The 12,542-nt window shown below is 43.9% G+C and overlaps 1 protein-coding gene across 9 annotated transcripts in view; it reads left to right on the plus strand.

Annotated features, from left to right (window-relative positions):
• RBMS1 (RNA binding motif single stranded interacting protein 1) overlaps nucleotides 1-12,542 on the plus strand; it is a 207,271-nt gene that overhangs the window by 179,697 nt on the left and 15,032 nt on the right. The window lies entirely within an intron of this gene.

The following is a 12,542-nucleotide window of genomic DNA, read 5'->3' on the forward strand; positions in this document are numbered from 1 at the left end:
CTCCTTCTCAGATGCCCAGGCCTCCTCTAACCTGCCTCCCCCACCATCCACCAGCCTCAGTAAATCTGTCCTGCAGTCTTATCCACTGAGGGGCATGGTACTCTGCACCACAGCTCCTGCCTCCTTGTGGAAGATCTCAGCCTGTGATACCCTGCACCCCTTACAGAGCCTGGACCTCAGTCCCTACGGCCCTTCCGTCCACCCCTTGGTAGCCACTTCCTCCTGCCACTCTGCCTTGTGTTGTCATGACCAAGAACACAGCACCTCGGGAGCTTTTCATTCCCAGATCACACTCATTCTTGGCTCCCACTAAACCTGATCTGAATTTCAGTGGGGTCCTTCTTTACCCCTTTTCCATCTCCACCAAATCTGGCCTCCATTTTAGCAGTGTCCTCATTTGTCTTCTACCCCATCCCTCCGTCACACCTGCCTCACAGAATGCTGACCCTGGATTAATTCTACAGCAGGCCACCATCTCTGCTCCTGTTACATCCAGGAAGGTCAAGGTCGTTTCCAGCTTGACCAGACCCTCACCATCACTGGTCCTCACCAGGCAGCTTTCTCATCCTTCCCTGGCTGCAGTCCCCCCTCGAAGCCTGCCCACTTCTCCCTTAACCCCCTCTCAACTCTAAGCAGGTGACTTCACTTCTCACTTGATGAATAAAATTGAGATCGCCAGGTGGAAACACCATCAACTTCCTGTTTCCTCCCAACAAGGAGAAAGACCACACCCAACCCATTCTTGCCTCCCTCTTTCCTAAAGTCTCAAGGACAAGGGGTCCCAAAGCTGTGGCCTTGATCACATCCCATCAGGACTTGCTCTGCCAGTTATCCCCTCCCTCTCTTAGGACTTCACATTTCTTTTGCTTTTATTCTTTTTTTTTCCCCCAACAAAACCAATAACCTTGATTTTCAATAATAACAGATCTCTGGCATGACTGGTAGAGAAATGCAAGAAAATACACAAATAAACAACATTAGGAACAAAAATTGTGACTGTAGAGAAATGCAAGAAAATACACAAAGAATACTAGGAACAAAAATTGCGACCATGACTACAATAGACATTTTTAAAATCACAGAACACAGTGAACAAAACTATGAACTACTTTATGCCAACACATTTTAAATTTCAAATAATTTACTAGAAAAATCTATCCATTTGTGTTTGAGATCATTCAGGTCTCTGTGATCTTGAAACTAAAACTAAAGCACTGTGTTCCTCTGTAGCCCCTTCTCACATAAACCTTTGAAAAGCGTAGTCCCCATTTCTGTCTTCCATTCACACCTCAGCCCTCCCCAACCTGACTTCTTCGCCTTGTGTCTCACATGGTAAACTGTCCATATTAGTCTGCTGGGCTGTTGTGACAAAGTACCCCAAACTGGGTGGCTTAGATGATAGAAATATGTTGTCTCGGTTCTGGACGCTCCAAGTCCAAGATTAAGGTGCTGGCCAGGATGGAGGGAGAATCTGTTGCAGGCCTCCCTCCATCCTTGGCTTGTAGATGAGCACCCTCTCCCTGCGTTTCTTCACTCCATCTTCCCTCTGTGCATGTCTGTCTCTATGTCCACATTTCCCCCCTTTTTTTTTTTTATAAGGACACCAGTCATTCAATCAGGGCCCATGCTAATGACCTCTTTTTAACCTTAAAGACGCTATTTGTAAATAAGGTCCTGTTCTGTCATTATGAGTTACTGAGCGTTAGGACTCCGGCTCTTTTTGGGAAGGGTGCCGGGGGGAGGGGGAGTACTGGGGACACAATTCAGCTAACACTTACCTCCTGATTATCCAATTTGGAGGCTTCCCTCTCTTTCTGATGCTGTCTGCTATACTTGATACTGCTGGTCCCTTACCCATCTCTGAAACGTGTCCTCCTTTGACTTCTGCTTCACCTGTCTCCCGGTTTTCTTTCCGTCCTGCATTAATTTCTTCTCATCCATGGGCTTGTTTCTTCTACCTGATCCTTAATTGTTGCTGTTTCCCTGAATCCTACTTCTGGCTCACATAATAGATGTCATGCATTCTCAAGGTTTCCACTAGTGTGTACATTCATACAACTCGGAGACAGTCCTCTCCCGCCCTGGCTTTGCCCTGAGCTTCAGGCTGCCTGGTCTCAGTCACCAGACAACCATCGCCTTCAAAGTGAAACTAGCCCCCCTTCCCATCTAATCCTGCCCCTCTTCCGGTTGTCCTTTTCTCGGTTAGTGGGACCAGTATCCAGCCAGGCCCTAAGGTCAGGGCTGAATCACCCTGGGCTGCCCCTTCCCCTCCATCCATCATCTCTCCCATACAAAGCCATTCAGGTCCTTACATTTTTCCTCTTGATAATTTCTAGAATCTCCCCTCTCCCCTCCATCCCTCCTACCACAGCCTAGCTTAACCCCGAATCTCTCATCGAAGCCATTACGGCAGGCTTGTAATTGCCTGCCTGATCGCTAGCCTTTCCTCTCCGGATACCCTTCCTGACTGCGGCCAGAGAGTTCGATAAAATGTAGGCCTCTGTATCACCTTCCTGCTAAAAGTCCCCTTCCTCCCATAGCGGAAAAAACCCAGGCTCCTAGAATGACATTGAAGGCCAGAGGTGATCGAGCTCTTGCCTACTTCTTCAGTGCTGTCTCTCTCTGTTCTCTGCCTTACTGTGCATCCTCCTCCAGGACTGAGCTATGAATATATTCCAAGCACACCGTGCAGCTCCGTTCCTCTCCTGTAGTTTCCAACCTAGTGCCCTTCAATTCCCTTTAACCCGGCTCTCCAGTCCTCGCCCTCCAAGACTCAGTTCCAAGCTTGCCTACCCCCCGGCAGAGCCCCCTCTGGTCCAGTTGGTCTGTGCGCACAGCACCCTGAGGACACCCGCCTGTATCCCAGCACTGAACATGTTCACACGTGTCACTTTAGTAAACTGGGAGCTCCTTGAAGGCAGAAACTATTTTCTCATCTTCCTGTTTTCATCCCAACACAGTACATCAACCATACTAAGCAACGATAAATGTTTGTGGGTTTTGTATAAACTTCACTGCACTGTTCCCCAAGACAATACTACGTGTTCACACGCTAGCATACTAGTGGCTGACCACAGACCAGAAGATGTTTCCGTTTTCCCCCGTATGTCAGGCTGTGCGTGGGTAACTGGTGTTCATTATTTATTCTGCAGTAGTTCCAGAGTTTCATCCTTAACTGGATGGCTGGTGGTTATGATTAGAGATTTACTTTCATTCTCTATACCCAGTTGAGTCTCACAGCATAGAAGAACCTATTAGTAAGTATATCCGATACCACAGTCTACACTTCTACCTTGGACTGCTAAAACTTGAGCGCGCACGATTTGCAGGGCTGCGTGTGAGCTTGAACCACCTGCAGGCACGAGTCTAGATCATCAAATAAAAGACTGGGAAGTACACTCTTCCAAGGAACCCAACCTTGTGCAAGAGCTTCCTTTTTTGTTTTTTGAGTTGGTTTGTTTTCCCATCAACAGCACTTGAGTTGAAGGAAGATAGAAAGCGATGTTTTTGCCCTCCAACCGAGTAAAGACAAGAGAGAAATTTAATACGTGGGAACTTTCTGTCAGACCTACCCTGTGGGGCCTTCTGCGGTTAACACGTGTGCACGGCTATCTCCTGGGGTTCTCCTCACTTCCCCATGTCATCCGTGTCAGGACCCCGCGGTATTAGTCCCTCAGAAGGGCTGCTCGGCCACCCACCAGTGACACTTGACTTTCTCAGCTCATTTTTATGTACAGCAAGGAAAGTTCGAGCATGAGAAACAACACCGCACGCAGTCATTTTAATGTTGTATCAGTCGCAAATGCGGTAAGATCTACCCGTTTCCTGAATGAAGTAGATCTCAGGGTGTCACAGATCGAGGTCGAACAGGTTCCTTTTTTCTCCAAAGGACTTCATGGTTGTATCATTTAACTGTTTGCTTTGAAGTAGGTTTAAAGACTGTTGGCCATACCCGTTCAAGGGAAAAAAGACCTTGATTTCCAAACCCCATGTAAAGGATTGTAGGATTCTCTGTACCTTTGCAGCTAGGAGAGAACAGTTTCTTCCAAGTCGTGCCAAGTGTCGACTGTAGGAAACAGATTCCTTCTGCCTCAAGAGAATCTCTGCTTGGGGGTATGCAGTCAGGCCATTCTCTTTGTTCTGAATCAGAACTTAATTTTATGCCATTTTCTAACATTTCATGATTTCGTCGATGTGTTAGTCCCCAGCTAGACTGCAGGTTCTTTGGCAGCAGAGGCTGTGTTTTATTTTTAATTTTGTGCTGGGCACAGAAAGCTCGTGCCTCGCCCTAGAACCAACAGAGGTTACCAAGTGGTTTCCAAGAGCATTCTTCATGGAGGGCTTGTCAAAATAATCATGGCTATTTTGAGGGTTTTTCTGGATATAAGCAAGTTTGAACTGCCTTTCGGCAGGGGTTTGAAGTGTATAATGTGGGCCTCAGAAGCACGCTGTTCCAGGGAACTCAGCTTTTCCCCAAAATAAGTACCAAGAGGATTTGGGAACCACAGCAGAATTTGAAACGGTCTTCAACTTATCTGGATTTCCCCCCCTTTTTTGTACACCTAATACGAGAATTTTCTTTAACTCCCAGTGTGCTGATTAGATGCTGCTCTCTCAAATTACCTGAAGGGCGACTCCACACCATAGGTTTCTTCATGAAATGTATATATTATTTTCGGTAGAACCAGATGAAAAACAAAAATACTGCAGGCCAGGGTAAATTGAATGAGCCTCCACTTTAAATGATGTAGGTTCATTGCTAAGCAGACATAACATTTCATAAATATAGTCGGAGGATGGTTTCGTCAACGATGCGCGTTGTTTAGCTGGCATAAGCAGAATCATCCAGGACGGTTTCCGGCAGAGTGCTCAGATTCTTGCATGACTGGCAATTTGCCTGTGACATTGGCGCCAAGAACAGAAGAGAAACCCACATTAGATACAACTCCCCAAAAGATACTTTATGAAAATTAACAAACTGAACAGTGAACTCATCTTCACTGTAACAGTCTTAAGAAAGTCTCCAAATGGCTAAGCAGGAGTTGTCACTTCTCATGGACCACCTACCCTCCTGCCAACATGCTCTTTTCATACCAGAGCAAAGTGGCTGGGTTCCCCCCTGCCAGACACACCCCACGCTGTCCTGGGGAATGGTACATAATGTCGTACATGTTTGTAAAAGCTCTCTGAAAATCCACATCACAGTTTTTCATGCAATCTCTTTTCTGAAATTGCTTTTTAAAAATCTTGTGCTTTTGTGCCTGATGTTACCGTGTTTTCAAAGAGGCCTTATCTTCTAGCAGGATCTTCCTTAAATATACATAATGGTTTATGTTGGGAAAAAAATTACTCGCGAGACCATTCCTTCTCTTTTCCCATCTAATCTCTCATTTTTCCCCCCCTGAAAATGTGGAAGCATTGTCCTTTCTTTGCATTTATCTTGGTTTTTATCTTGCTTTTGAGTGCGAGCTGGTTTGCAGTAAATCAGATCTGCTTGGAAGGTCCCCATTCAGGGTAAAAGAACCAATGACTACTTTGTAAGACAATCTAGGTGAATTCCATAGAGGTTTAAAACAACTTAATATCTGCTTGATAAAAATTCTGTTATGGAGAAATAGTAGGGTGGTGGTTTCCCACACAGTGAATGTCAGTAACAAGGGATGGGAAGTTTTAGTTAGTTAGAACAGATGTCCAAATTAGGAGACATGCCCAAGGCAAAAACACTGTCACTCATGGTCATGATTCATGGTTTTTTCTAAGAAAATGCTCTTCCTATACCTGCCTGAAAGAGAGTACAGTCTCTGGGAAGACTAATTAATGCACATCGGCATGTTAGCTGGAACTATCCTAGAACTGCTTGCCCTGTGCCTGCTGTTTTTCCCTACTGGTGCAGTGGGCAGGGGCCAGGCATGTGCGCACGCACGCATGCATACACACACACACACACACACACACACACACACCGTAGACAAAGTCCCCATCTGTGTTCAGTGTTACAAGAGACAGTGTGATTACCCATCTTTCTGAACTTCTCCATGACATTAATGGAGTCTGAATAGGTTCCTATGTGCTAAGGGCAGAGAATTTTTTAAAAGAAGATGTGTCTAGTCAGCAGATCTGTGAGTCGTTAGATTCTTGGTACCACGCTGGTACCATTCTGCCACAGCCCAAAGCTTCCTCTGTTATGGAGGCCCTCCAATGAAGTGCATAACTGCTAGCCACCTCTGGCCAAAGGCCTCAGCTTGTTTTACATCTGTTTTCTGTGTTACTCTGACTTTTCAGACTGGGTATATGCCCAGCAAGGCTTGAAAACTGCTCTTGCCCACATTTTATAACTCTCTGTCCATAGGTGGTATTATTAGGGCACTGTCCTATGCCAGGAGGCAGAAAAGGTAATGTTTAGAGGAAAAACTGACTCTAGCAAAAAGGCTGAAAATCTTTGAAGGGTGTTTACTGTCTATTTTGTTTTTGAATGTTTGTCTTAAGCACTATTCCTCTGTTACAAAAGAATTTGGCAGCTCTAGGATAAAAGAAACGCTTGAAGACATGTGTGATGCTCCTGGTACGTTTAAGACGATGTGATCCCACCTTTGGGATTGCAGTGTGTTCCTGTCTCCCTTCCCCAGTGTGTACATAGAACAGAATCTAAACGTGCGTCATGTGCGGATGAACGCTCCAAGAGCTGCATGCACTCTTAGGAGCAATCACTGCCGTGAAAGCAGAAGTGCTCGAACACTCCCGGGTGGCCAGTGGGGAAAGGGCTGTCCTATAGATCTCAAACTCAAACTCAGTCTCTAGCATGGAGGGTAAGTCTAGTTTTTAAAAAGTAACAAGGGAATCACAACTGGAAATGGGCCAGCATTTCAGCCTAAGATGCTTGGCGTGCCGGGCCAGCCCTGTGCTGCGCCTGCCCTTGAGCAGTTGTTATCCCCGCCGATCACAGCCAGCCTACAGCACGTTCCTTACATCGGTTCGACACCTTTTCACTCTTGGATTCTGCCAGGGAGGAACAATAAATAGCAGAGTAAAATTTTATTAAAGCATGAGGACCTTGGGTGGGAGATGTCAGCGTACTAGGAAACAGTTTTCTCAAAGGCATTTACCAGCACCTTCATCCTTAACTACAACTTGAACATTTCTTCATTGTGTGTGAAGCCAAGGCGGCAACCCTAGCCAGCTTGTTAAAAATCTCACAAAATAAAATTCCATGAAAAACAGGCCAGTCTCTAAAAATGTTTATAACTTTTATAAACCAGAAGTCCCTCTCCTGAGAATTTATCTTAATAATTCAAAGAGGAAGAACCATAAATAAAAAATTTGAGTTCCTCCTGCTGTCCCAGTATAGAAACGATAGCTAATGTGCATTCAGCTGTTCTAAATACTGTATGTTAATTGTGACAACCCTCTGAAATAAGTATAGTTATTCTCCCCATCCCACAGATATGAAACCTCAGACATTGAATAATTTGCCTGGAGTCACAAAGGAATAAAGGGCAAAGCCAGATTTCAAACCAGGGAGACTAGTCCAGAGCCAGTGTTCTAATTACCATACAGTCTGACCAGCAATTTAGCAGTCGGCACTGGGATTAAAGAGATAAATAAGATACACACACAGATGTTCATACAGCGTTAGTTATAATAACAAAGAAACTATACATAATCCCCTTTCAAACAGAACCTTATGTAACCACTTAAAAAAAAAAATGATTCTATAACCAGATAGGGAAAGTCCACAATGTAAAGGGTAGGAGAAAAAGACCTATGGTTGCAAATATGAAAAATAAAGACTGAGAAAAGCAGCAAATATAGAACATTAAAATATTTAAGTTGGACTGATGGAGAAGGATTATATTTTTGTTTTTTATTTAACCTGATTTAAATCGTGATTTTACTGGGAGGGAAAGCTGAGTGGGAGATGGAACCGCTCTATAAGGATCAGGAAAGGAGGAGAGCACATGCATCTGTGGAGAGAAGCTGGAGCTCTAGCTGGTGCTTGGACAGGACAGGATTTGGCTAGAAACAAAGAGGAGACTAAAAAGGAAGTGATGTCGTGCACGCAAAAAATGGATAAAATGTATTGGATCCCTACGTCGAAATCGTTGAAGAGCCCCAGATAGCTCCTTGCATGTTGCTAGTTGAGGAATTTTGAAAGTAGGCAACATTATCAGAAAGAAAGCTAATTACAGTTGCTGAGTGGGCTGGTTTTCCACAACTGATGGAAAAGCTTCTATCGAGGGCAGTTCACGTTTTACAGAATGTTGATTAGGAGAATACTGCTTAACTAGAAAAATGGGAGTTTGGAAGTAGCAATTTCTCCAGCTGTTAGAACACACTGAGGAAAAGGTCCACTCGGTTACAAACTACAGAGAACTCTAGTCCTCTGAGCCATTTGATTAGATGGTGAGGAAGCCTTCCAAGAGGTCAAATTATGAGCTACAGTGTTTAGTCAAAGCAGGCATTCTAGAAGTGACTTTAGTGTGGGTATCAAGGGGGAAGACATTTGAGCCTTAAATAATTACAGAGTTTGAGCTTCAGAAGATAGGTAAGCAAACTTTATGGTGGAGATGTGAAGTGAATCAGCATGGGCATCACCCATATAAGCTCATAGTCCCTTACAAGGGATTGTTAATGCCACAAAACCAGGCATTTGTAAAAGATCATCCCATTCACAAAGCCCTATTGAGGGCATGTTGGAGAATCCTACAATGCCATTAATTTAGATGGCTCTCAGGAGGTGCCAGAAAATTTCACATCAGTGTTTGCATTTGTGGCGTTGTCTGCTGAAGGTTATACTATAGTAGTTAAGCTTTTTAACCAACGTTCCTGTTGCTTCTGATGAACAAGAAAGTAACTTTTCTATCTTAGGTAATGAGGAGAATTGACTTGAGACATCTCACAAGACATTTGAGGCATATCCTTTACAAACCCAAAAGATGGTGATTAAATAAGGGGAAATTCAACTGAGAATACTCTGCATATTTGACAAAATCAATTGATTATGAGTAGTTTGATATAATTTTTATATCCCTTTAATACGGGAATATATCTCGAGTCACGAATCATTTGTTAGGACTCTTAGCAATTACTGTTTTGCACAATAAGGTAAAGAATTGCTAATTTAGAAAATTGACCATATAGAAGATAAGGGTTGGCTGTTGTATATTAATTTTTTGAAGTTAATACGCCCAAATTTACCTATTGATCATAGTCATTACTAGTATTCATGGTGCTTCTGTTTCTGCATGTCAGTCCTCCTTAGTATCTCCCTTCTTTTAGAACAGCCAAGGAGGCCACCTGAAAGATCTGATGTGTATAACAAAATGGCATCCCATGCATCTCCCGATCTTCAACCTGGAATCTGTGTATTAGGCTTCAAAACATAAGCTCTGGAGACTTTGGTCTGGTTTGATATAAGCCACTGGATATGCTAATGAAATAAGCAGCTCTCATTTTGTAACAGTCTCCCACATACTTAAAAATAAGTGAGCCATGACACAGATCTGGGTGTATTTGTTTTGTTTTGTTTTGTTTTAAGGTTCTGTTTATTCATTTGAGAGAGAGGGAGAGCGAGAGAGCACGAGCAGGGGACGGGGAGCGGGAGAGGCAGGGTCCCCGCTGAGCAGGGAGCCCAACGTGGGGCTCAATCCTAGGACCCTGGGATCACAACCTGAGTCGAAGGCAGACGCTTAACCAACTGAAGCCACCTAGGCGCCTCTCAATTCAGAAATCTAACTGAAATCCTCTAACCCTTGCTCAGCTTAATGGTAACATAAATATCTTAAAGAAATCTTCACATAGTTGTTTTCCTGGAACACATGGTACAATTCATGTAGTGAATCAGATATCAAGAACTTACAGGGATGGGACGCCTGGGTGGCTCATTTGGTTAAGCGACTGCCTTCGGCTCAGGTCATGATCCTGGAGTTCTGGGATCGAGTCCCACATCAGGCTCCCTGCTCAGCGGGGAGTCTGCTTCTCCCTCTGACCCTCCCCCCTCTCATGTGCTGTCGCTCTCTCTCTCTCATTCTCTCTCTCAAATAAATAAAATCTTAAAAAAAAAAAAAAGAACTTACAGGGATAAAGTGTTCCTCATCATGTCATCCAGGGACATGAAATACCAGATATACTGTAAAAGAAATACAGCTATTTCAGTATCAGAAGTATTTCACTTTTGGGTGGCATTTTTATTAACAACAGGCATCTCTCAAAACAGTGCTCTGTCCCATAAACGGCTAAATGGGTTTTTGTGAGATTTCGTATACTCTCCTTCCCGATTAGATTGCAAAAGCTCCTATGAAATAAGACCCTATTTTATCCACAGTTATATCCCTAGTTCTTAACTATATACCTTGCGCATAGTAGGTACTCAATAAAAGTTTCAGCTGCTAAATAGACCAAAGGGAATTTTAACAGAGAAAAGAAGCTATTAGAATTTTATTTTGCCTCGCATGGAATACCGGGGCACTCCCATTTCCCTAAAACAAGGAGCCAACAACTATGTTAAAAACATCTCATTTCGGAACGCCTGGGTGGCTCAGTCGGTTAAGCGTCTGCCTTTAACTCAGGTCATGATCCCACGGTCCTGGGATCAAGTCCCATGTCGGGCTCCTTTCTTGGCAGGGAGCCTGCTTCTCCCTCTGCCTCTGACGCTCTCCCTGCTTGTGCTCTCTCTCTCTGACAAATAAATAAAATCTTTTCTAAAAAATTTCTCATTTCAATTGGTTATAATTCCTTTTTTATTGTTTTAAGATTTATTTATTTACTTTAGAAAGAGAAAGAGTATGATTGGGAGGGGCGTAGGGAGAGAGAATCCCAAGCAGACTCCCTGCTGAGTGGCGATTCCCGACTCGGGGTTCAATCCCAGGACCGAGACCACAACCTGAGCCAAAACCAGGTCAGACGCCTAACCTACTGCATCACCCAGGTGCCCCTGGTGATAATTCTTTAAAAAAAGAAATTTGTTTCCCTAAGATATGGGATACCTGCCAATATCAAATTGTTTTAACTCCCTACCATTTTGCTTTTCGAGGGAGAAAAATATCTTAATGACAGCACAAAATCATGTATAATTTATACGAATCATGTATAATTCGTTTTTAAAGGATTCAGCTACATCCTGTTCCATTTGTTTCATTTTGAATAATATATTTGCAAACATGTCATTGCTCACTTGATATTTACCTCATCAACTTTTACCTCATCATTATATGTTTTTAGCAGGCTTTATTGTTTCATGAGATTGCCGCTGCCTTTTTTTTTTTTTTTCCGACTGAGCATAGTCTAGAAAAATGATAATGTCGGGCAGCTGGGTGGTCCAGTCGTCGAGTGTCCGCCTTCAGTCCATGTCATGGTCTCAGGGTCCTGGGATGGAGCCCTGCATCGGGCTCCCGGCTCAGTGGGGAGTCTGCTTCTTTCTCTCCCTTTCTCCCCTCTGCTCGTGAGCGCTCTCTCTCTCTCTCTGTCATGCCCTCTCTCTCAATTAAATAAAAATAAAATCTTGTTTAAAAAGAAAAATGGCGATGTCTTGGCAGCACTTACACAGATAGGGACACATGGCCTTTGAGCGAATATGGAGCTGCAGTGCTCCCAGGGATTGCTGCCTAAATGCTTTCCTTCACATCTCCCTGCTTCTGCAGCCTGTAGTGAACTTACAGAATGTGTCCAACCTGGTTGCCTTCTTTCTCTGGAAGAAATGATGCTAATGGAGGAAAATGGTCCATTTGCACTACTCATTGTGCCAAATAAACTCTTTCTTGAAAATTGTTAAATTTCAGTCTATAAGCTGGTCTTTATAATGCCTCTAGATAAAACTATCTCCTCAAAATGAAGTCCCACAAAGTGCTAGCACTGCAGAATTTACTATGTTCTCTTGCCCTACAAGATTATGGGGAGTAAAAATTATAAAACATGTCACTGGAGAAAATATTTGATACCATAAGGCCTTTTGGATCCGTGAAGAGTGAGATCTTGCTTCTCTCTGAGTTCTCTGTCCTTAGATACCAAGGTGAGACATCCTCAGGCCTGGCAGAAGGACACTCGAACCTCTCAGGCGGGTTTGCCCTTTATTCCTCCCCTCTACCTGAAAGTTGTGGTCTCCTGGCCCTCATTTCCACCTGTTCCCAGAGGGCCCAGTTGTAGAATTAAAAGCATCATCACTGGTTAGAAAGTCCTTTTGCTTCATTGCATCCATTTACTTTACCTTTGGAGATGGTTGGTGGATGCAGGAATTTTCAAAAGTTGGTACCTTTTTTTGAAAAGACAGTAATTCATCTTCAGTCTAGGGTTTGGCCCCAGTCTATCTTCCTTCCTGCCCATTTGCCTTAAATGGAAGTTCCCTGTTCAGGAAGACCTGAGGGCTGGAGGTGGTGGGAGTCAGAAGGTAAACAGGTTGGGCCAAGGGTCCATGGTATTCTCACCAGACACCTGACATTTTTGCTCTCCTTCTGGTTCCCGTAGTGCAAGCTGCCTTTCAGAAGTGAGCTCACATTCCAGCCTGTCCCTCTGGCCTGGTTCGCACCAGGGAGAGGAGGAAGGCATTCACA

Source organism: Callorhinus ursinus, unplaced genomic scaffold (genome assembly GCF_003265705.2).
Source record: "Callorhinus ursinus isolate GAN/ISIS: 27379988/994484 unplaced genomic scaffold, GSC_fseal_2.0 scaffold2, whole genome shotgun sequence".
Taxonomy (NCBI): Eukaryota; Metazoa; Chordata; class Mammalia; order Carnivora; family Otariidae; genus Callorhinus; species Callorhinus ursinus.